Source organism: Zootoca vivipara, chromosome 10 (assembly GCF_965207765.1).
Source record: "Zootoca vivipara chromosome 10, rZooViv2.hap1.1, whole genome shotgun sequence".
In the NCBI taxonomy this organism is placed as follows: Eukaryota; Metazoa; Chordata; class Lepidosauria; order Squamata; family Lacertidae; genus Zootoca; species Zootoca vivipara.
This window is the reverse complement of record NC_142593.1, coordinates 35,348,909-35,370,187: the sequence shown is the minus strand read 5'-3', so window position 1 is coordinate 35,370,187 and position 21,279 is coordinate 35,348,909. Positions and strand designations below refer to the sequence as shown.

The window sequence follows — 21,279 nt, the reverse complement described above, 5'->3', positions numbered from 1 at the left end:
CCAGAGCAGCACACGGAAACGGCACAGTAGAGATACTCATTTCATATGCCTAACACTAAGGCCTGGTTTAATGGTGACAATGGTGCCCCTAAAGACTCATTCTGCAAAGCCCCACACTTTAAACTGAAGAATGCCCTGTAGATGTGAACTTGCTCTGTAATGCAAAATATTTTCAAAGTTTGTATTGGTGTCATGTGGATAACTGCATACAAGACTCAACACCTGTAAAGTGGTACCTCGGGTTACAGAAGCTTCAGGTTACAGACTCCGCTAACCCAGAAATAGTACCTCAGGTTAAGAACTTTACCTCAGGATGAGAACAGAAATTGCGCTGCGGCGGCAGTGGGAGGCCCCATTGGCTAAAGCTGTACCTCAGTTTAAGAACAGTTTCAGGTTAAGAACGGACCTCCAGAATGAATTAAGTTCTTAACCAGAGGTACCACTGTACATCTTTTTGTCTTGGAAGACAACACTTTATGTTTGGCAGTTGTTTTTACCTTATGTAGGCACATGAGAAAATGCCTTCTTTGAGGTCTCACCCCACTTGTGGAATTCCCTGAGGTATGATTGACACAGAAGCACTTAATTTCAGCACCAACGTGGCTATTTTCTCTGGCATTTGCAGGATATTAGTTGTCAATTCAGGTTGATTCAGGTAGTTGCTTTGCAATTTATTGGTGGCTGGTTGAGTATGCAGTTTTCTCTACTGTCTAAAAACTGTTATGCTGGAACTGTTGTTTTAAAATTGATCTTTATTGTACAACACCATGAAATGGATATGATGAAAAGAAAGTATTTGTGTGCACCCCAAGCCATTTTTATGTAATATTTTTTAAATAAAAAGAATAATATCTAAGAAAAAGCTAGAACTGATAGGGAAATATATAAGAAATACATCCTTAGGAGGGGGCTGAAGAAGTGTTTAATAGGACAGTATCCATCTACTCATTTTATGGGCTTCACCTTATACAGTTTGAAAGCCTCTAATAGGCAGTAGGTCTAAGTAATTATTGTACTGTTGTGGTTCGGAGAGAGGGAGTGTGTGTGTGTGTGTGTGTGTGTGTGTGTATGTGTGTGTCAGGCTGGGGGCAAAGCAGAGTTCTCTGACAATGCAGTACAGTTTTATGCTTTGGAGCTGAGTGCCATGTAGAATAAAACAAGCAGAACAATGAATTTACTGTTTATTGAAGCCTTAAAGGCAGATTTGGAGGGGGAAAGGATCAGGAATTAAGTTTTTAAATTTTTATTTTTATCTGCAGCAGAAATAGAGCATTCATCTTAACTGCCATCATGCAAACGAAGCTAAAAGAAAAATGTAAATTGCTAAAGAAACTCAAGGCACTAAACATCTGCATATCCTGAAAGGAGTTTTCAATGCTACTCACTAAAAAGCGGGGGGGGGGAGGGGCTGGGTCGGAGTAGTACTGAACCCTTTTGAAAAGTCAAACCACAGTAAATGGAACAGTTCAAACTTTTCACTAAAGCTTTTATATTGAATTTTATAAGTCTAGTAGTGTGTGTGTGCCAAAGTGAGAACATTGTATTTTCCAAACAAACAGAATTGCATTTTTGCTCCCCATTCTCCCTCCCACCCACCCCCAAGGGTACATCTAACCTAACCTGCAAATAAGTTACTCCTCTCTTTCTCATTGAAAAACAGTAGGAAATGGACATATTTCAAAAGTACAGTAGAATAGTTAAGAAAAGATACTTGGTTACATAATAAGTATTTATTATAGTCTACTTTGAAACAACTGGCATTTGTTCATACATAATATAATTGTGTAGTAGTAATAATAATAATAATAATAATAATTGCGTAAAATATACAGCAGATTTCTGGGGCTGAAGCCAGAAACTATTTGCAGGGCCGTCTTAAGCATACCTGGCGCCCTGGCGCCATGGTGCGATGGATCCCTCTGGCGCCCCCACCCCGCCCCGTTTCCAGGCGCGGGCGGGCGCAGCATGCAGCACGGCTGCCCCCTGGAGGGCTGGAGCCCTGCACAACCAAGCCTGGGCCAGGGGGCGCTGACCACCCCCTGTTGCGATGCCCCTGCGTGCGGCGGAGGCGGCCCCAGGCCCGCGCACCTCCAGAAAGCGGCCTGAAGCCGCTGAACAGCTGAGAGGTGCGCCTGGGGCTGCCTCCGCCACGCCTGGGGCAGTCTCCGCCACGCCTCTCAGCGGGCGCAGCGGCGCCCCGCGCCACCGGACCTGGGACTAGAGACGGCCCTGACTATTTGAATACTGTAGAATGAAACATCTGGAAAAGCATTTATGGCCAAAGCCCTGTTGCTGAGGGGGGGGAGCTTTGTTTAACACAATTACTATTTTAAAAGCCTGATGATTGGCACCATAAGGGCAGTTCGTAACCATACTGTATCTGCCATTGAACTAGGGAATCTAAAATATGTTAATTTTATCTTAAAAGGAAGAACGATAAAGACAATTCTATACATTCCAATTCAGAAGTAAGTTCCCTTGAATTCAGTGGGACTTACTCCCAGGTAAGTAAGCATTGAATTGAAGCCTAAAGAAGCTTCAGTTGACTTTGGTTAAAGTACAGCTGTCCATACAATGGGACTCTTTGTGTATTATGTATATTCGTGTGTAAAAATGTATAGAATGTTCTCTTCATCTTGCAGTTCTTGTAGATCATAACTGCGACTCAGATGCTTGAGATCTGTGAACTTTGCATAAATTATTGAAAAACCTGTACAGTATTTCCCAAATAGTTCAATTCAAACACTTTGTGTAACAGATGTTGATAGGGCTGCCATACGTCTGGAATTTCCCAGGCATATCTGGAATAATGCAGTCGACAGCAGTGTCCAAGCGAAAATTGGCTAAATGTTTGGGAAAATTCACAAAAACTCAACAATTTTGCCAAAAAAGCACTGTTTGGAATATGGCAGCCCTATGAAAATAAGTAGGAAGACAATGGTTTACATTTAAAGGAGTGGGTGTAAGCAATGGATATAGAACAATAAAACAAATTGCTGTCCCTGAAGGTTTACAGTACAAAAACCAGAGACTCAAAAAGCAGTGTAGGCTTTTTGAGAGCCCTTTTGCAAGGCTGTTTGCAAAGGGGGTTTCAAACACCCCATTCTGTGCTTTGAAGTCCCACAGCATCACTTGACATCACTATGTTGTCCCAAGCTTGGCTGGCCAGGGATGCGGAAGATAAGGATCTGGGCTGCCAGCCAGAAAAGGTTCCCCTGTCCCGCTCTGTTTGAACAAGTAATTTGTTACAGGGCTATCTGATTTAAAAATAAAGAACCGTAGACACACAAGCTATCTGGTTATTCCCCCCCCCCCCCCGCGGTTATGGTGAGATGTCTTGTATTTCTATTTAAATCATAATAATTATTTCTAAATTTGCATTTGTACATATGCACTAGCATAAAATAGAATAAAGGAGGGCACAAGTGGCCACAATACAGGGGGACCTGGGCAGAGGAAGATGGAGTATGCACAATTATAACTTAACGTGTGAACCTGCCCAAATAGGTACATCTTCTCAGTAGCTAAATGTATATAAACTGTTGTGTTGTTGATACTGATTTTGTATAATAGTAATTTTAATAGTTGATATGCAAAAGCCTACAGGTGCAAAAGTTTAAAAAGTAATTTCCCTACAGCTTAAAAGGTTCTAAGAAATATCTAGCCATCTTGTGATGTTTTTGGTGGATGAAGCCAAATTCTCCAAGGCTAGTCATTTAAAGCCAGGATGTATTAAAACACCATTACTCATTAGGCCTTCAGTCCTGCACTCAGTCAACACACACATATCCCATTGATTTTCTGTGTATGTGGATGTAATTATGCACAAGATCACTGCTTAAATAACCTTGCCTTTAGCTGGATAATTTATATCTATAGCCCCAGTGCAGGAACTCCTGTGTTCAACATTCAAACTATGAACAACATTTTGTCATCCACTTGGAATACAGTTTAGCAAGAAACAAATCCTTGACCTTTCTTAGCATGGACAGGAATAGAAACAGCAGAAGGAAGGTTTATCAGAAAGCCCATTCTTAAAATTAAAACAGGAAAGAAATGGAAATCCCATTAACATTGTGCTGAACAAGGAAAATTGCACATATCCTTTGTGTTGAATACTGTAATGTGTTTGTTTTGCAAAATTGGGGTTTGTGACTGAAGTTTAAAAGCTGTTTATACTTAAGCTAAGGAAGTGTGTTTTCACTGTGTGATATATTTGATTAGTCTCCCTCTAGGGAGTTTTCTGCGGTAGTTAAATGGTGGTAATTTATCTAATAAAAGTGCTAAGTAGTATAAACTGGAGGAAGTTAAAGGTATTTTTCCATTCCTTCATTGGTTTCAGTGATTTTGAACTTTTTCTTGTGGGTTACTTATTCAAGTCAGTTAAAATTTGCTTAATATTATTTTTCAAAGTACTGTCTCTTCAGATATGTCTTTCACAACAAAGTTGCAACAAAGTTGTAACGCATGTTACATTTAAAGAAATTTATTACCATTTATAGTATTGTGGACTAAGACTCCCCCCTCCCCCAAGCAAGTGTAACTAAGGGGGTGCTTTTCAACTAAGTTTACTCAGAGTAGACCTGTTGGAAATAAATGAACATGACTATGCTTGGGCCACTGAAAAACTACCCAGGCATTCCTAGATTTTGCTTCCTTCCCAACTGACAAGTAGCAAGAAAGAGAGAGAGAGAGAGAGAGAGAGTATTTATTCTCTCTCTCTCTCTCTCTCTGTGTGTGTGTGTGTGTGTGTGTGTGTGTGTGTGTGTGTTTGTGTGTGTTTAAGGACATTTAACAAGTCATGCTTTTAATAAAAAGTAGATTGGCATCTTTAATATATATGAGTGTGTGTGTGTGTGTGTGTGTGTGTGTGTGTGAGAGAGAGAGAGAGAGAGAGAGAGAGAGAGAGAGAGAGAGAGAGAATAAATACTGTATTTTTCCGTACATAAGACTAGGGGTTTTTTAACCAAAAATTTAGGTTTAAAATTGGAGCTTGTCTTATACTGTACATGGATAGTGCTGAGGGGTGTTTTCTTAATCTGGAGTCCCCAAAAATAGGGGGCGTATTATACATGGGGGCATCTTATACACGAAAAAAATATGAAAATACTGTATATTGAAGCCAAATACCCATTTAGATAGAACTGATACTATGAACAATAAACTACTATTTTACATAGCTTTGATTGTTGCATACTGGATTATTTAACCAAGAAACAAGCCTGCTACAAAAGACCACAGACTTAATTTGGAAATCTGCACTTGAAACGCAGACTGACAGACTGGCCATGCATCCCCTGAGATTTTGTTAATTAAACAAGTGCCCTTCTAGCATTGATTTTTTTTGTTTGTTACACTCTTAAGTACGGTCAGTAGTTGGTTAATAAAACTGTAAGTAAAGATATTGGTGTAAGTAACTTGGTTCAAAAACAAAAAAATGGACCTATACATATTTGTGGCCAGTAAACATTTAAAATATGGAAGTCATGTGTTTGCACAAGACTAGCAGAATGTTCAGTGAAAGGACACACATGCATGTGTGAGACTGATTATTTTTTAATTGGTCCACTTTCTACAACAGTTGGATCCCTTTTGGTCTTTCCTGCCTCATCAACTTTCCCAGTTTCCCTTACTTTCTCAATTTCTTTTGATCCTCTGTCTCTTATCTTCAGACTTATCACTTAACTGCCCAGAGGACTCAGATCCCAGGACACACCAGCTGCAACAATAACTTCAAAAGGCATGTTAAAGCAGCTTGTGAAAAGTACGTTGGTGCACAGACCTCTCTGTATGCTATTCTGTTTTTATTTTCTCTGAACAGAGCTAATACAGATTAAGGAAAGATATATAGAACTAAACCAGACCAGTTTTCCTTTATGAACTGACTTAATTCAGTTGCCTTGTAATTGATGGCTCTTTGTAACCTAGTCTTCCGGTTAGTTTCAGGTGTGTTGGAATGAAGGCTGCCAAATTCAGGTTTACCCAAGATCAGATAGCTCATGGATAACCATCATGAAATGCCTGTAAAATGTCAGTTTGGGGAAGGACATAGTTGAATGAATCCACCTTTATTCAGTTCATGGTTTCTTTAAGGAGTTCTCATATTCTGCCTTGAAAACTAATGTCTGTGAATCATTTTATGAAAACGTTGGATTGAGTTTCAGACTTCTGGTTCCCGGTGGTGCATTAAATCCTTCCTTTTATTGGCAAGGAAGAAAGGGGGATCCTTTGTTTAGCCAGACAAATTCAAAAACTGTCAACTCCAGATGTTCTGAGACTCCAGGCAGGCCTTGCTGCAGAATAGAGAATGGCCCTTGGGACTCTACTGTAGATACTGAGTTCCATTTAGTATTTCAGCGTCATAGTGGCAGTTGAAAGGAAAGGTGAAAATGAAGCAGTTGAATATACTATTAATGATGAGGGGTTGCCAATTATATATAAAATTTCTCTCTTTCCTTTCTCCCAGTGCAGGAGGCAAAGTGGTTCTGCACTATAAATATTTTAAAAAGTAAGTAGCCATATTAAAACAGCACTAGAAAACTATTTAAAGTGCACATACACACAAAAGTACAACACTCACTCTCAGAAGATCCTAGCACAGTATCAGTTATGGGCCAAAGGCCTGGTGGAACACACAAAAAAAGTATTTGTCTGCCAGTGGATGGAAAGCAGAGCGAGAGCGCCAGCCTAGCCTCCTGTGGAAGGGAGTTTCACAATCTGAGAACAGCTACCCAAAAGGTCCTCTCTTGTGTCCATGCCTGTGAAGGTGGCAGGACTGAGAGAAGATCCACCCTCTCAGAAGGTATCAGGCTCATACAGAGAGATATGGTCCTTCAGATAGTATGAACCCAGGCTATGTTTAGATATATACTACAGTAGTTCTGATTGGAGGCCCCGCTGTTCTGAATGTCTGTTTCCTTATTAATTGGCCATGAACAACCAGCAGTCTTATTTTCAGCATGGGATGGTGGTATAATCTGAATCTTCTTAAACTGAGAGAAAGTATATCTCCATCTATTTCCTTGTCTGGTCCCATCCCCCAAAAGCTAGATTTTAAAAACTGATAGAATAAGCATGTTTTAGAGCAGTACTGGAATTATGTGTGATGAGTTTTGTAGAGTATATTACTTATTTGTTGTGCATTATTTATTTTTAGTATACTGTTACCAAGCGACCCTCTTTCCCCACTTATTCCGTAGAGTTCCAGAAGGTGGTACTGGCACTGTTGCTCTCCATGGAAATAACCCTGTGGGGTTCCACAAGGTTCAGTTTTGTCTCCTGTACTATTTAACATCTGCAGGAATTTTTCTGGGTGAAGTCATCTGGAGTCGATGGGTTTGATGCTTTCAGTATGGTGTTGACACCTAGCTGTTTTCCTTTTTCTCGTCCAATCTACACATGGTAGAATCTTCCTAGACTTGTTCAGCACTGATTGCTAGTGTGTTTCTAGATAGACCCATTTCAGGGCTTCTGGCCCTCCAGCTCATTGTTGGCCTATAAGTCCCATCAGTGCCCACCCCAGTTTGGCCAATGGTCAGAGATGACCAGTGTAGCCCAGCAATATTTGGAGGGCCACAGGTTAGTCATTACTGTCCACCACTGTCCAAAATAGGTCCCATTATCTCAAAGGAACTTTTCCTCTCATTGTGTTCCATCCCTATTCCTAGGATCAAGATCTGCTAATGAAAATCTGCTTTTTGGGGCTTCTGTCCTTTTTGGACTTTTGGTTAGTACAGTCTTCCCTAACCTGATCCTTCTCCAGATGTTTTGGACCAGAACTCCTGTCAGCCCCAGACAGCATGGCCAATGTTCAAAAATGATGAGGGTTGTAGTCTTAACAATGTATGGATGGTGCCAGGTGAGGGAAGGCTGGGTTAATATTTAATAGGAGTGAAACTTCTTAAGTTGAAGCCTCAACATTTTGGAATGCTGTTCGCTGGGAGGTCTGTCTACCTGTCATCGTCTCTTGCTATTTTTCAAAGGCAGGTGAAAGCATTTTCATTCTATCAGGCCTTGGAAGCTTGGCTTTTAGATTGCCTCTCACTGTTTTCAATTTTTCACTTTGCGCTTTATAGATTTATTTTGTTTCATTTTGAAATGGGTTGGATCCAGAGTACTCTGATTTTGACTCATTTCCCCCCCTTTTCTCTCTCCCAAAGTTGCTTTAGGGGTTGTGGGCCGTCCAGAAGAGTTGGGTAGATAATGCTTAGGGGCAGCTGGCCGGAAGGGGGAATTGGCTCAAACCCCCTCTTCCAAAAAAAGAAACCCTTTGTTCTCAGAAACCTCTGTAGATAACAAAAGGTCTGTAGAGAGCAATAGGTCCCAGGTTCAGTCTTTGGTATCTCCAGCTGTCAGGAGCCAGAGTCAGGAGTAGGTCAGCCATAAAAAAAAACACCCTGGTGTTAGTGAAGTTAACTCTTTATTCAAAAAATATAGAGGCATGCCTAGTGAACACAGCAACTTTTCCCAGAAGGCTGAGGGCTGAAGGTCCCCATCTTCCCACTTCTCTCTCAGATTTCTCCCATGGGTGTAGTCAGAATTTTTGTTTGGGGGGTGGCTTTTGTTAGAAGCTCAGATTTGTATTGATTTTTATTGATTGGGGGGGGCAGCTGTCCCCTCCTCCCCTTGGCTATGCCCATGGCTTCTCCCCCAGTTCCTTCCTTAGCAGCCTAAGACTCTGGCATCTTGCCTGTCTTTGTTCCGCCTTCTTCATTTCTCTACATATTTTGGGAGACCAGGGGGGGGGGAGGAGAGCTGGTCACAGCAAGAGGGGGGAAATCCCCTGGCTTCTTCAACAGCCTGCCTCCACTCAGCCCCTTGACCCTCCCTCCTGCTTCTGCACTCTGCAACAGCCTTATCCTGCTCACCAAAGCCTGTTACCTCTTCAGTTTCTGACACTTTCTCTTCCCAGTCTGCCCCCTCTTCTCCCTTTGACCACTCACTGTTGTCCCAGCACCAATCTCTTGGCTCTGAGCCTTCTTTCCTTGGGGGTTCTCATGTTGTTGCCTCCCACCACCTCTCTGTGCCCAACCAGAAAGGAACAGGAATGACTTCTGTCTGAAATCCAGGTGGGCTGCTGTCAATCAGGCCACCTCACTCAGTATTGTATATCCTGATTGACAGACTAGAAGCTTCTTAATTTTTTTAGTTGGATTCAACAGTCTGTATTTCCTAATTGGCGTATTCACAATTCTCTCTGTGTGTGCGTGTTTACAAAAAGTAGTACTAATAGTATATGGGAACTGCAAAAAAAAAAAAAACAGTTGCATTGTGGAGTGCTCCTGTTAATGGTGCCAGAAGCAAAAAGCCTGTTTCACAGTGAATCTTAACAAATTTGTTGGTTTTTCTGCAGAAAACTGCAGCTTCTGCAGAAAATGAGGCCTTTGTTTCAGGCAACCATATGCAAAAATCATATGGGAGATAATGCACTCCAGCCCACTATTTTTGCTACTTTCCAAAATAAGGTCCTATATATACATTAGAAAAAGCATAACATCCAGTGTGCTGTAACAGTTCGAGAACAGATAGCCAAAATGGTGTCCTCCAGATGTGTTGGACACTAGCTTCCATCTGGGCTCTTAGCCAGCATGACCAGTTGTCAGGGATGATGGAAGTTGTAGTCCATTAACATTTGGAGTTGGTTAGCTCTGGGTTAGGCTGGTTAGGCTAGGCCTGTGGAGACCTAGGTTTGATCCTTGGTTAGCTTTAAGTAAAGCACTTTTGGTTATCCTGGGTTCTTTATGCGGTTTCTGCCAACTGGTCATACATGGCTGTTGGGAGAATAACATGGAACATAACTAAGGGAGAGATTTAAATATGAAAAATAAATGAAGTATGCATATAAATAGTTGAACAGTTATAACAGACTTTTTAATATCCACTTGCCTTTTCATCTGGGGTGGTAAGATGAAATCAGTGAAGAATACAGTATATAGGGCAGACTGCAGGTTTGGAATCGGTATTTGAATGTTGTTTTGCTTTGCCTACATGGAGAAGATAGCAGAGTAAGGCTCAGGCTAGTAAAATTGTTCCTTCCTAAAGTGCTGCAGGTTACTTGCAGGGAGAGTTTTTACAAGGGTGTAAATTCTAAAATGCCACCTCACACATGCCTGCAGCCTGAACCCTCAAATTCAATGCAGCCATTCAGTCAGGTGCTTGATAAATCCACAAATTTAGTGGCCCAAGCAGGTAGCAAATATGGAAAGTTTATCCAGAGACCCTGGCTACATTCAGCTCTGAGTATTGCTAGTACTGCAGGCCTGCTTTAAGTGAAGGATGGGTAATTAATTCAAAAGCAACATTATTGTATGCTTTGTGCACATGAGTCTTGGTTCATGTGTGTTCCATACCTTCTTCTCCCATGGGAGGAATGAGGACTTTGACCATGTTTCATTTAACTTTCCATTGTTTAGATAAATGTATAAACCAGAGATCATTGTGTAAAACAAACTCTGGTCAGTTTCCAAACAAGCTGCTTGTTTAACTAGCCAGAGTTCATTTTAAACTACAGTATCTGAATTGTATGCAATCCAGGCTTCATGGAAAGCAAAACTAAATTCTTCTAAACTTATCCTCTTGACCACATGGAAGGACCACATGGTTTAGTGATATTTGCAGTTGTTACTTGAGAAGCAGGCCTTCTGAAGTTTGCAAGTGCTTCTAAATTATCATGCCTAACCTGACAGTGTTTGGGATAAGTTGTAAATAAGCCAATAACTACTTTTACTTCCTACAGGCAATGCACAAAGAGGAAGAATTCAGAGAATCAAAAACAGCACTTTCATTAGTTTTAGAAAGATTTTGGGGTCAGGAAAACATCCCCTTTTGAGTTTCAGCAGAAAATTCCAGGAAGCCAAGGGTAACTTCCTACATGGTGTGGGGGCTCTTCGGAATTTCCTTTTTTTTAAAAAAAAAAAGAGAGCTAATGTTCCCATAGGAAAAAGTCATGTTTTAACACTGCAGTGATACTTGCACATGACTTAACTTTCTGCAATAACTTTGAGATATATAATGATGCATTTCACCTTTAATATGGGAATGCAGAAAGCTTGAATTTGGAAAACAGAACAGTTGAATCCACATGGCCCAAATGGCAGGCCTAGATATCCAGCTTCCATTTGATTCTATAAAAGTTGGGTAAACCCACTGAGTTCTCAGCTGAATGAAAATGTAAACGTAAGGCCAGTGGCCCATCTAATCCAGCATCCTGTTCTCACAGTGTCCAACCAGATGCCTGTGTGAAACCCACAAGCAGGAATTGAGCACCACAACACTCTCCCCTCCTATGGTTTGTAGCAGCAACTGGTATTCACAGATAAGGGTGTACTTCATAAAAAAGACACAAGCTTGTGAGCTTGTAGAATTAGCTTACAGCAAGCTATGAGTACCTAGTAAGATTACAGGTACCTAGTAAATCTTGCTTTTGAAGACAAACTTGCCAAGATAATACAAAATGCTGTTTTTCTCCTCCTTTGCCATGTATATATATTCGTATTGTGTGCATATGTGACGACTATTCTTTTATAAACTTATCAGTCTTTCTGGAACAATGGAATAGGAGAATAGGAGAAGAATAAAACTGAGGAAAATAGCATGTCCTCATCTGGAGTACTTCATGTAGCCTGTTAGTCATTTATACAGCATCGTCTTAACTAGATAAAATGGCCAAACAAATCCATTTCAGAGAAAAAGATTTAGCTTGGCAGAGTGCTCTGCCTCAGCTATTGAATAAGGGCATTTGTCTTCACCACCTTTCTAAAGCTGATGACAAAGAGCCAATGAAACTATAAAGATTCTGTTTGTTTTATTACAAGAAGAACAGACTGTAATTTTTTATGAAAATACTGAATAGACTGTAGCAACATTTAAACACTCTGCTCTAGTGTGATCCTAGAATGACAAAAAACACATTAAAAAAGCAATGAAAAGGTTCTTTGTGGTGAACTCTAAACCACAGTTAACATTCCCACTTTCCTTGCGGTTGGATATTTCTACATCTACAAAAATGAGTGCAATGTTAACTCCTTCAAAACAGTGGCAAAAACCATCTCCAGTTTCTCTTCATGGCATTGGAGAGCAACCATTTTTGCAAGTTTTGTTTTGAAAAACTGTTTGGGTGAGCGGTGGATCTCCCTGTTCAGAGGGCTATGAAAACCAAGGGCAGTTCTCTAGGGGCAAAAATGCCAAAGGGGAAAAACAGAGTAAGCTGCTTTAGTTTGTTAAATCTAGTCATAACATCATGTAATTGAGACGTATGAAAGGCCTTCAGTTTTTCACAATAACTCAATTTTTTCTTCTGTTCTTGAGATCTGAGTTGACTTTTGAAGTATAATAGTTCTTGGTCAGTTAGAGGAAAAAATAAATTAGCACACACCCAGAGTTAAGTCCCATGCATCTCAATGTTTAAACAGGTCTGGCTATTCTTAAAATATGTGTCCAATATATTTAAACATAGATTCTTAAAAAAACAAAACACAACCTGTTGTGTATGCAGTTACACTGAAGTTATGATAGAAGCTGAATGTAATTTAAAACTGCCACATTGGGGTGGTTAAAAGTTAGCCATTTTTCTGTTCTCTCGCGGATATGAAGGTGTGTATCTGTAACTTGTTGTCTTTGTCCATGGAGTTTTCTTGGCAGGGATACTGGAGTGGCTTGCCTGTTCCTTCTCCAGGTGGATCATGTTTAGTCAAAACTCTCCACTATGACCTGTCCATCTTGGGTGGCCCTGCACGGCATAGCTCATAGCTTCTCTGAGTTATTCAAGCCCCTTCGCCATGACAAGGCATTGATCCATGAATATGAATTCTGCATATTTAACTTATATGCAGAATTCATCATGCGAAAGGCTGGACTAGATGAATCCCAAGCCAGAATTAAGATTGCTGGAAGAAATATCAACAACCTCAGATATGCAGATGACACAACCTTGATGGCAGAAAGTGAGGAGGAATTAAATAACCTTTTAATGAGGGTGAAAGAGGAGAGCGCAAAATATGGTCTGAAGCTCAACATCAAAAAAACCAAGATCATGGCCACTGGTCCCATCACCTCCTGGCAAATAGATGGGGAAGAAATGGAGGCAGTGAGAGATTTTACTTTCTTGGGCTCCTTGATCACTGCAGATGGTGACAGCAGTCACGAGATTAAAAGACGCCTGCTTCTTGGGAGAAAAGCAATGACAAACCTAGCTGAGGCTCCAATACTTTGGCCACCTCATGAGAAGAGAAGACTCCCTGGAAAAGACCCTGATGTTGGGAAAGATGGAGGGCACAAGGAGAAGGGGCCGACAGAGGAAAAGATGGTTGGACAGTGTTCTCGAAGCTACGAACATGAGTTTGACCAAACTGCCGGAGGCAGTGGAAGACAGGAGTGTCTGGCGTGCTATGGTCCATGGGGTCACGAAGAGTCGGACACGACTAAACAACAACAACAACAATCTGTAACTTGTGACAGTTGGCCAGTGTGAGACTTTATACCTCCAACTTCTACTTAGTGATCTAAAACCCAAGGAAGGTTCCCCTTCAAATATCCCAATAGAGGAAAAAATGATCTTATTGAATGCTGACAGTCTAGCCAATGGTCTTGCCTAATGCAATTTTCAGAAGTATAAGGGAAGACAGTTCCCATAATTCTTTGGAAGAAACCATGTGCTTTAAGTGTGCGTTGAATATGCTTTAACTGCATTCTGTGGATCTGCCCAGAACTAGGTTGGGTTATGTCTTCTGGCAGCCTCATGGCTTACAAAAGGCAGCAGTTCAGGAAAAGGGATGCACAAGAATCTGCTAAGCGTCTGCTACGTGACAGGTTCCTTAGACCAGGGGTCCCCAAACTATGGCCCCCGGGCCGGATGCAGCCCAATTAGCCTGCCAATCCGGCCCGCGACGACCCCCACCGCCCGCTCTTACGGCGCGCAGCGCGGCAGCGCTCTTCCGGGTTGGGAAAAAAAGTGCCGAAAATCCTTTGTGCGCATGCGTATGGGCCTCTCCCGACCCGGAAGAAGTCATTTCTGGTGCACTTCCGGGTCGGGGGAGGCCCACGCGCATGCGCACAATGGATTTTCGGCGCTTTTCCCACCCTGGAAGCGCGCCGCCGTGCCAGTAATCGCCCGTGCGTATACGCACGGGCGCGCACTCCCCCACCCGCCGGCCCGCACAGGCGCGCGCTCCCCCCCCTCCGGCCCGCCGCGCGATCGGCACGGTGGGAACCGGCCCAAACGCCGGTAAGTCTGGGGACCCCTGCCTTAGACTAAGGAACGAAGCTAAAGGAAGCAACTCTCGAAGGACATTTATACCCTTTCTTAGCTCCCCAGCTGTTCCAGCTTCACTGATGAGCAGCAGTATAATTACCATTATTTGGGCTGGGCTATAGAGCAGGAAAGACCGGACCAATAGCTTCCTCTGCCAGAAAGCTGTTCCACTGGCACTGGTCCCTGGTTTGAATCTCCTGGTGACTTAAGGGAGAGCTTAAGTAGTGATTGACATAGTATTTAACTGCCTATAGCTTTTGCTGCACTTCTCTGTAAATCTCATTCTGTATATGAAATACTTTTATATTGCATTTTCAAATTAGCCTATTTAAAGTCAGTGTTTGCTAAATTGCTTTTTATAATATTTTTCATTGTTGCTTTGTTCTGCAAAGGTTACAGAAAGTTCAGTGCTATTTCCTTGTTTGTTAAGTAAGTACAAAAGTTGCCTTGCCATACCGCCTGGTAGTTGAAAAGAATATGTTTAGTCTGAGGTACATAGGTAAAAATTTCAGACAGATGTTTCCTATAAACATGGAAGCTGAGGGTTGCTTTTGTTCCCCAGAATACAATATGGGGCATATGCTGAGTTGTGAAATGATTTGCCCATGCAAACGGCTGCTTATTTAATGTAAACTTTCGTCTGGTGTGTGGGATTTCCTTGCTTGTTTTGTAATGTGGATTGCTGTATTTTAGTTATAATGTAACAGAACTCATTTATTTTGTAAGAGGTAGGAAACAAAACAAACTGCAGTGCACGGTGTGCAAAGGAGGCATTTGTTAAGGAGACAAACACTTTTCCATTCTGTATCACTCGTTTACTTTCATTTTTTTTAAAGAAGAAGATACCTCTACATTGTTGACACACCTAAACCCACAGTCCTATGCATTTTCAGTCTAACCAAAGAACAGTTTGTATTTTCCTTTTATATGTGTACAGTATATTGATATTAAAATAGCCTTCAATAGCCATCACTATTAGAAGAAATACATCAGTTGCCTTCAGCATAGTGCTAAGTACTGTAATTCCATGTGTAAGTAAAGCAACTTCCACTTTGGCAATGGAACTCTCCCCACCACCACCACACTCTCCTTCCAGATACACTGCCAACATCTGTCACAGAGCTTCTCCCAACTCTCCAGATTAAATCTGTGGATAGAGAGAAGAGGAAAGGGTGGAAAGTCCTGTTGCACAAGTCATTACCCTCATGGAATTATTTAAAAGAATACTGCCCAATAGTATTCACGGTACATGAATTAACAGAGAAAACATAGTTCTGGGCCAACACCTCTGTGCTGTTCCTTCCTTTACACCCCATGACTATGGGTACAATCAACCATTGTGATCTTACAGAAGAACTTGGATTCTTAAGACTGATCTTGTGCTCATGAGTTGGCTGTTAAATCTTAACTGTATGTAAGCCATCTGGAAAATCTCATTATTGAAATCAAATACTTCAAAAGGAAAAACTAAAGTTTAGCACTTAATGTGTTAAGTTATCATACATCCAGAATGTTAATTTTTCAGTCAAGTAAACAGGTTCTGCTAATGAAATGTTTTAAAATTTGAAGCATGCACTGTGAAATGCAAAACTGGAATTGAGTGATTTCTTAACTGCTGTACCTATATTTTTACATTGCATCTAAATTATGTTCCCAGGTATATCCTGCATTAATGAAGGGATGCAAAGTGTCAACTAAAGAAATACAAAACAGGTGAGTAAACTGGAGGGTACTTTTTTCATATGCTGAATAGCTAGCTCTGCATGTAACTTGGGAGATGATGTAATGAGGAACAATAAATCAGATTATGTGATAGCAGTAGAAATTAGACTGATAACATTTGCGTTATAGAAGTCTTATGGTGAGCATAACAGTTCTTTATTGAAAACTGCCCACAACATTCCATTACCAGGTGCTGGAAGCCTTAGGAGGGGGAAGAGAGTTCTTGTGCTTGACACATGCAACTTGTTCAGCCATTGAGGGAACAAGATGTTGGGCGAGATGGGCCATTGGTCTAATCCAGCAGGCTCTTATTATGTTCTTCTGTTTGTTGTTCATTTTTTAAAATTCTAATTGAAACACTTAGCTCATATGTATTAAAATGTGAAACTTGAAGTTGCTTGACCAGGCAAGTTTTCAGAAGTTTTTTATACAGCAGAAAAGATAGAGGATGGTCTTCGCAGAGGTTGTTCTTCATCTTGACAATTGTCCTATCCCTTCTCTTTTACTATACTTTTAATGATGAATTTGCAGGGTGACGTTTATCTCTACTTGAAAAGGTATTTTCCTAGATAGGTTGCTTGTTTTCCTGGCTACATAATTGTGTTTTTTTTAAATTACATTTTTATTCTGTTTATCCTCCAAGAGCATTCAGGGCAACATTTTGGGTTCTCCCCACCCCCATTTTATTCTCACAACACCCTTGTGAATTAGGTTCAGACTATGAGATATTGGCTGGTTCAAGGTCATCAAATGACCTTCAAGTCTGAATGGCTATTTGAAGCTGGGCCTAGCCAGTTGTATTCTGACACTCCTTGACTTCTGCACCATACTGGCCCTGGAAACACATATGCCAGGATTCCATTTTAAGTTATCTCCCCTTTCCCTCTTTTATTATTTTGACAAATCAGCAGCAATTTTATTAGCTGTGTTTAAGAAAAATGGTTCAATTTCAGCACTTTTATTGCTTCAATTTGTCCCATTTCAAACAAATAGTATTGTGATGCCTTTATACTAACGTCTCTTCCAAACAACCTGTTTATTTGAGCATCCATCTGAATTGGTTTGTGGTGAGGCTATAGTTAAACAATTGTTATTCCACGCTTTCCAGTGCATTTTCCTGTCACTTTCCTACCTGCAAAATGTCAGATTCCATGGGGGGTGGGGTGGGGAGTGAGTCCCAAATCTGCTTCAATTGCATAACTTAAATTTGCCAGGAAGTGATTGAGTCTCTCCCACAAAACACTGAAAGTCTAGAAGTGACCTAAAAATTTATTATGACATAAGATTTTATGCACCACGGCCTACTTCATCTGGTGAAATGTAATCCTAAATTGCTCAGCATTTGGTGGTGGTGGGAGGAATGCCTTCTGAGGGAAATGAAATGCTAAAAGAACACAGTGACAATTACCTGAAAGCAAGCGACCGTTTAATATTACAATGTCTTTATAACATTATTAGAAAGTTTGAAGGGTTCTTGGCAATATTGTTGTTTGAAAATGGAAGTGAGAAATGTAAAACATTAACACTCTGATCCCACGCATGTTTACTTGGAAGTAAGCTGCATTGATTTCAATGCCAGTTACTTCAAAGTGGGTGTGCTTAGAGTCACATTCTTCTTTTGAAGGAAAATCATAATAATGGCTTTTGTAACTTGTTTATTTGTTTCCCCTCCTCTGATGTGCATTCTATTATTATTTCAGTAGAGGAGTTTGTTGATTTCTTGTTTCTTATTCTTACTGTTCTTTGAAAACATATATTTTTAAAAACCCACGTTTCTCATGTTTCAAGAACAAACATTTCAATATTTGGAAAGGAGTGACCTAAGCAATGCAGAACAGGGGTGATCTCATTACTGGACTTTATCCAATTTTTGTAGGCTATAACTCTAATATTTTAAGCACCCTAGCCTCTCCCGAGTATATTTCAAGCTGCGTTGTGTGAGATGAGATCAGCATCTTGCATCCAGCAGAAAATTACTGCTTAATTACCAGCAATAAATCAGTGTAGCTTTCTTTAAAAAAACAAAACAAAAACAAAATATAAGTTCATTATGTAGCCAGAACCACGAATATTACCTGAGTGATAATAAATGGACAAATACTAACATTTTTGGGGTGGGTTTTTTATTAAAAAAATGCATACTTTTTAAAATTAAAAAGTCTATATTTAATTGTGATGTGAAAAATATATAAGTCAAAAACATTTATAAATAATATTCAAGAAAACAAAGGTGCAATAATCCTAACTAGTTTGTTTTGTTTGTTTGCTTTTTAAAAGGATGGTGTCTTGTGTAGCCACTAGATAGGCAAGAGTGCTGTTCTAAAATGATAGTTGAGATTATGGGAGTCTGTTATTTATTAGTTTGTTGTTCATGCGAGAGGTAAATAGCTATAACATTTCAAAAAATGAGCCTTGCTTGTTTGCACTCCCCAACCCCTAAGAGCCTGCTTTTGGTAAGTGATTTTTTTTCCTCAGAGGGAACCAAGTACTAGATCCTCCCATCCAGTACTAGTACTCCAATCTAGTACTAGTACTCCCACCTAGTACTATCACTTCTGCACTAAGTAGCTTGATAAATGATGAAGTTTTCCAGGAATATTAAAAATTCATTAAGAATTTAAGAGCCCTGTTGGATTACAGTCACCATATTGTTTCCCACAGTGACCAAACAGATGTCTATGGGTTATCTTGAAGCAGGACATGAATGGAATATCCCTCTCCTGATCATTGTCCTCATAGTCAGAAACATGCTGCCGCTCATGCTGCAGGTATATAGTCTCCATATATAGTAGTCATTAGGTTCTTACTTACTAGTGATTTTCATTCCCCGTTGACTTCATTCACTCACTCACTCACTCACTCACTCACTCACTCAAGACACTGGCATGCTGTCCCATAACAGAGAGTTCTCTGGACAGTTGCTTATCTGTCAAAGAACCTCTGCATGTTGCAAAGAATTCTGTGGATGGGAAAATGTTATGGTACAGTTCATCCAAGATAACTCAAGACAGCTTCTCCCCTTAACTTAACCATTCATCTCACCAAGGAGGCTTCTCTGGTGCTTAAACCTGATGCCTTTTTGGTGTGAGGTGAAGTCCTGCTTACTTACTGAGGCTTTTAAAGATGTGGGTTTTTATGTTCGTTAAGAATTCTGCAGTTAAGTATAGTTTTTGTATGCACTTTTTAAAATCTGTGACTTAGGAAAAGAGTGATTGTGCACACAGAAAAATAATGCATTTGAAAATGAAAGTTTAATAACTTCTAAAGGCTTAAAACTTTCACTAAATAAGAGCACATTCTTTCCCACAGTTAAATGTTGTTGTTTTTGTTTATCGGGAAAAGTCAGTGCTGTGAAGAACAAAAGGAAATTCAATACTTGGGAGGTTGAAAACAACTATTGAAATCAAACTGGTTTTCCAGTTCAAGCTAAGCATTTTTCTTCCTGGAGATTGGATGTACATCAGGTCACTTCCTGGAGCTGTCAAATTCATTATAAATGTAAACGGTTCTTGAGAAGGGGGACACATATGCTGAGGGAATTTTTGTTTTTACACATTCAAAATTTTACATTTTTTAAATGTCCATCCTCTGGTGACCGGCATTTGGTTTTCCTTCCTGTGAATTGCCACATTTTAATCCCCCTTATTTAATTAAGCCGTCAATCATTTTGCTTCAGTGCTGGAGCAACCTGGTCTTATCCAAGGTTTTTGTGGCACAAGTTCCTGCTCCTGCTCCAGCTGCTAAAGCAGCATGCTGGGTGAAGTAAGTGTTCTGCTCCCATTCTTTCCTGAAGCACTCCAAACACCCTTTTTAAACAGGTTTTCGTGGTGCAGGTACACAGCCAGATATACAGGGAACCTTTGTTGGCCCTTAGGATGCAGCACAAGGGGCCATAGGCAGCCTCATTTCTGTGCCATTCTGTGACATATAAGCACTGAAGGAGGAGGAGCCACTGCCTCAACAGGAGGACAGGAACGAGTTTTCCCCTTCTTAGGCAGAACTTGCAGCTGTATGATTGAAGTTCTAGACATTTTGATCATGGCGCATTACTAATGAAGTTCAACTTGTTAAAGATGGTGTTTTTATAGGATGAAATCCAATGCTTTTGATCTAGCAGAGGGAGGGAGGGTGATTCCCCTTTCCCCCAATTCTTTCTTTGTACTACAACTCCTCCTGCCACCTTCCAAGCTGTTCTGGAGCGTCCCCCAACTCTCTCAAATGGGGCTGTAGTAGGAAGGGGAAACAAGAGGATGTAGCCTCACGTCCTCTTATGTTAGCAGAATCCCCCAACAGATTAAAAGCCATTCCATAAGTAGAGCAACAGCACTGGATGCCACTCATTTTCTTATAAGAAATACGCACGTAGGCATCTCATTTTGCTTGCTTTCACAGCATGCTTGACAACAGTATTTACCAAGAAGAATGTTGTGGTCTGAAGGGTCTCATGAACATAATAAATGGAAAAATTACAATTAAAAAGCTGTCTAACCAGAATAGGATCTGTTGCATAGGTCCTGGAAAAGAAAGAGGGAGAACATAATCTGCATGCCTCCAGGCTCCTTGAGACTTTAACCGGCCTCTAATTGCTAGAGTTCACTAATACTCAGATTGTCTCATTCATGCTGAAACCAAATGAATTCTGTACAGATACACTCAGTGAATAGAGCATCAGTCTCTTAATCTCAGGGTCATGGGTTCAAGCCCCACTTTCGGCCAAAGATTCCTGCATTGCAGGGGATTGGACTAGATGGTCCTCATGGTCCCTTCCAACTCTTATATTCTGTGAAAACATGCCAGAATTCTGCAGCCAAAAAATTCTGTACAGGCTCATAGGCACATATTGCCTTATTCCCTAGAAGCTGCACAGTTTCTATGTTGCTCTCATGCATGGATGTTTTACTTAAGGATGAATGGATCAGTCTATTTCTGGTCTGTGTCAGTTTTGCATGTTTATTCAGAAGTCTGTTCTATCCCATTGCACCATTAATTGCAATTTATTGGGGGGGGGTAATTGCATGATATTAAAAATTTAAATAAGTGCTTTGATTTTATTTTATAAATAAATACAATTCGTATTTTATATCACTGCATGGATTTCTAAAGTACTCTATCCTAAAAAAACAACAACAACCAACCAACAATGTTTATGCATTTGGATACTTCTTTTGAGTCGACAACTTTATTGTAAAACTTGGAAAAGTGTGGGATTTGAAGGATGATTACATTCCAATCTGTGCATTAATTTGGGAGGTGTGAATTAGGTCAGTTTGTTTAAAAACATAGATCAATACTTTCCTCCATCCCTAGTT

The 21,279-nt window shown here is 40.5% G+C and overlaps 1 protein-coding gene across 3 annotated transcripts in view; it reads left to right on the top strand.

Annotated features, from left to right (window-relative positions):
- The window catches only part of LHFPL2 (LHFPL tetraspan subfamily member 2), a 101,910-nt gene that overhangs the window by 26,593 nt on the left and 54,038 nt on the right, over positions 1-21,279 (top strand). For 2 of the 3 annotated variants that reach the window (XR_015945999.1, XM_035099592.3), the window contains exon 2: positions 15,906-15,961. The exons of the other annotated variant lie outside the window; for it this stretch is intronic. The gene's annotated coding sequence lies outside the window, so the exon portion shown is untranslated. The remainder of the gene's footprint in view (positions 1-15,905; positions 15,962-21,279) is intronic. 3 annotated transcript variants of the gene reach the window in all.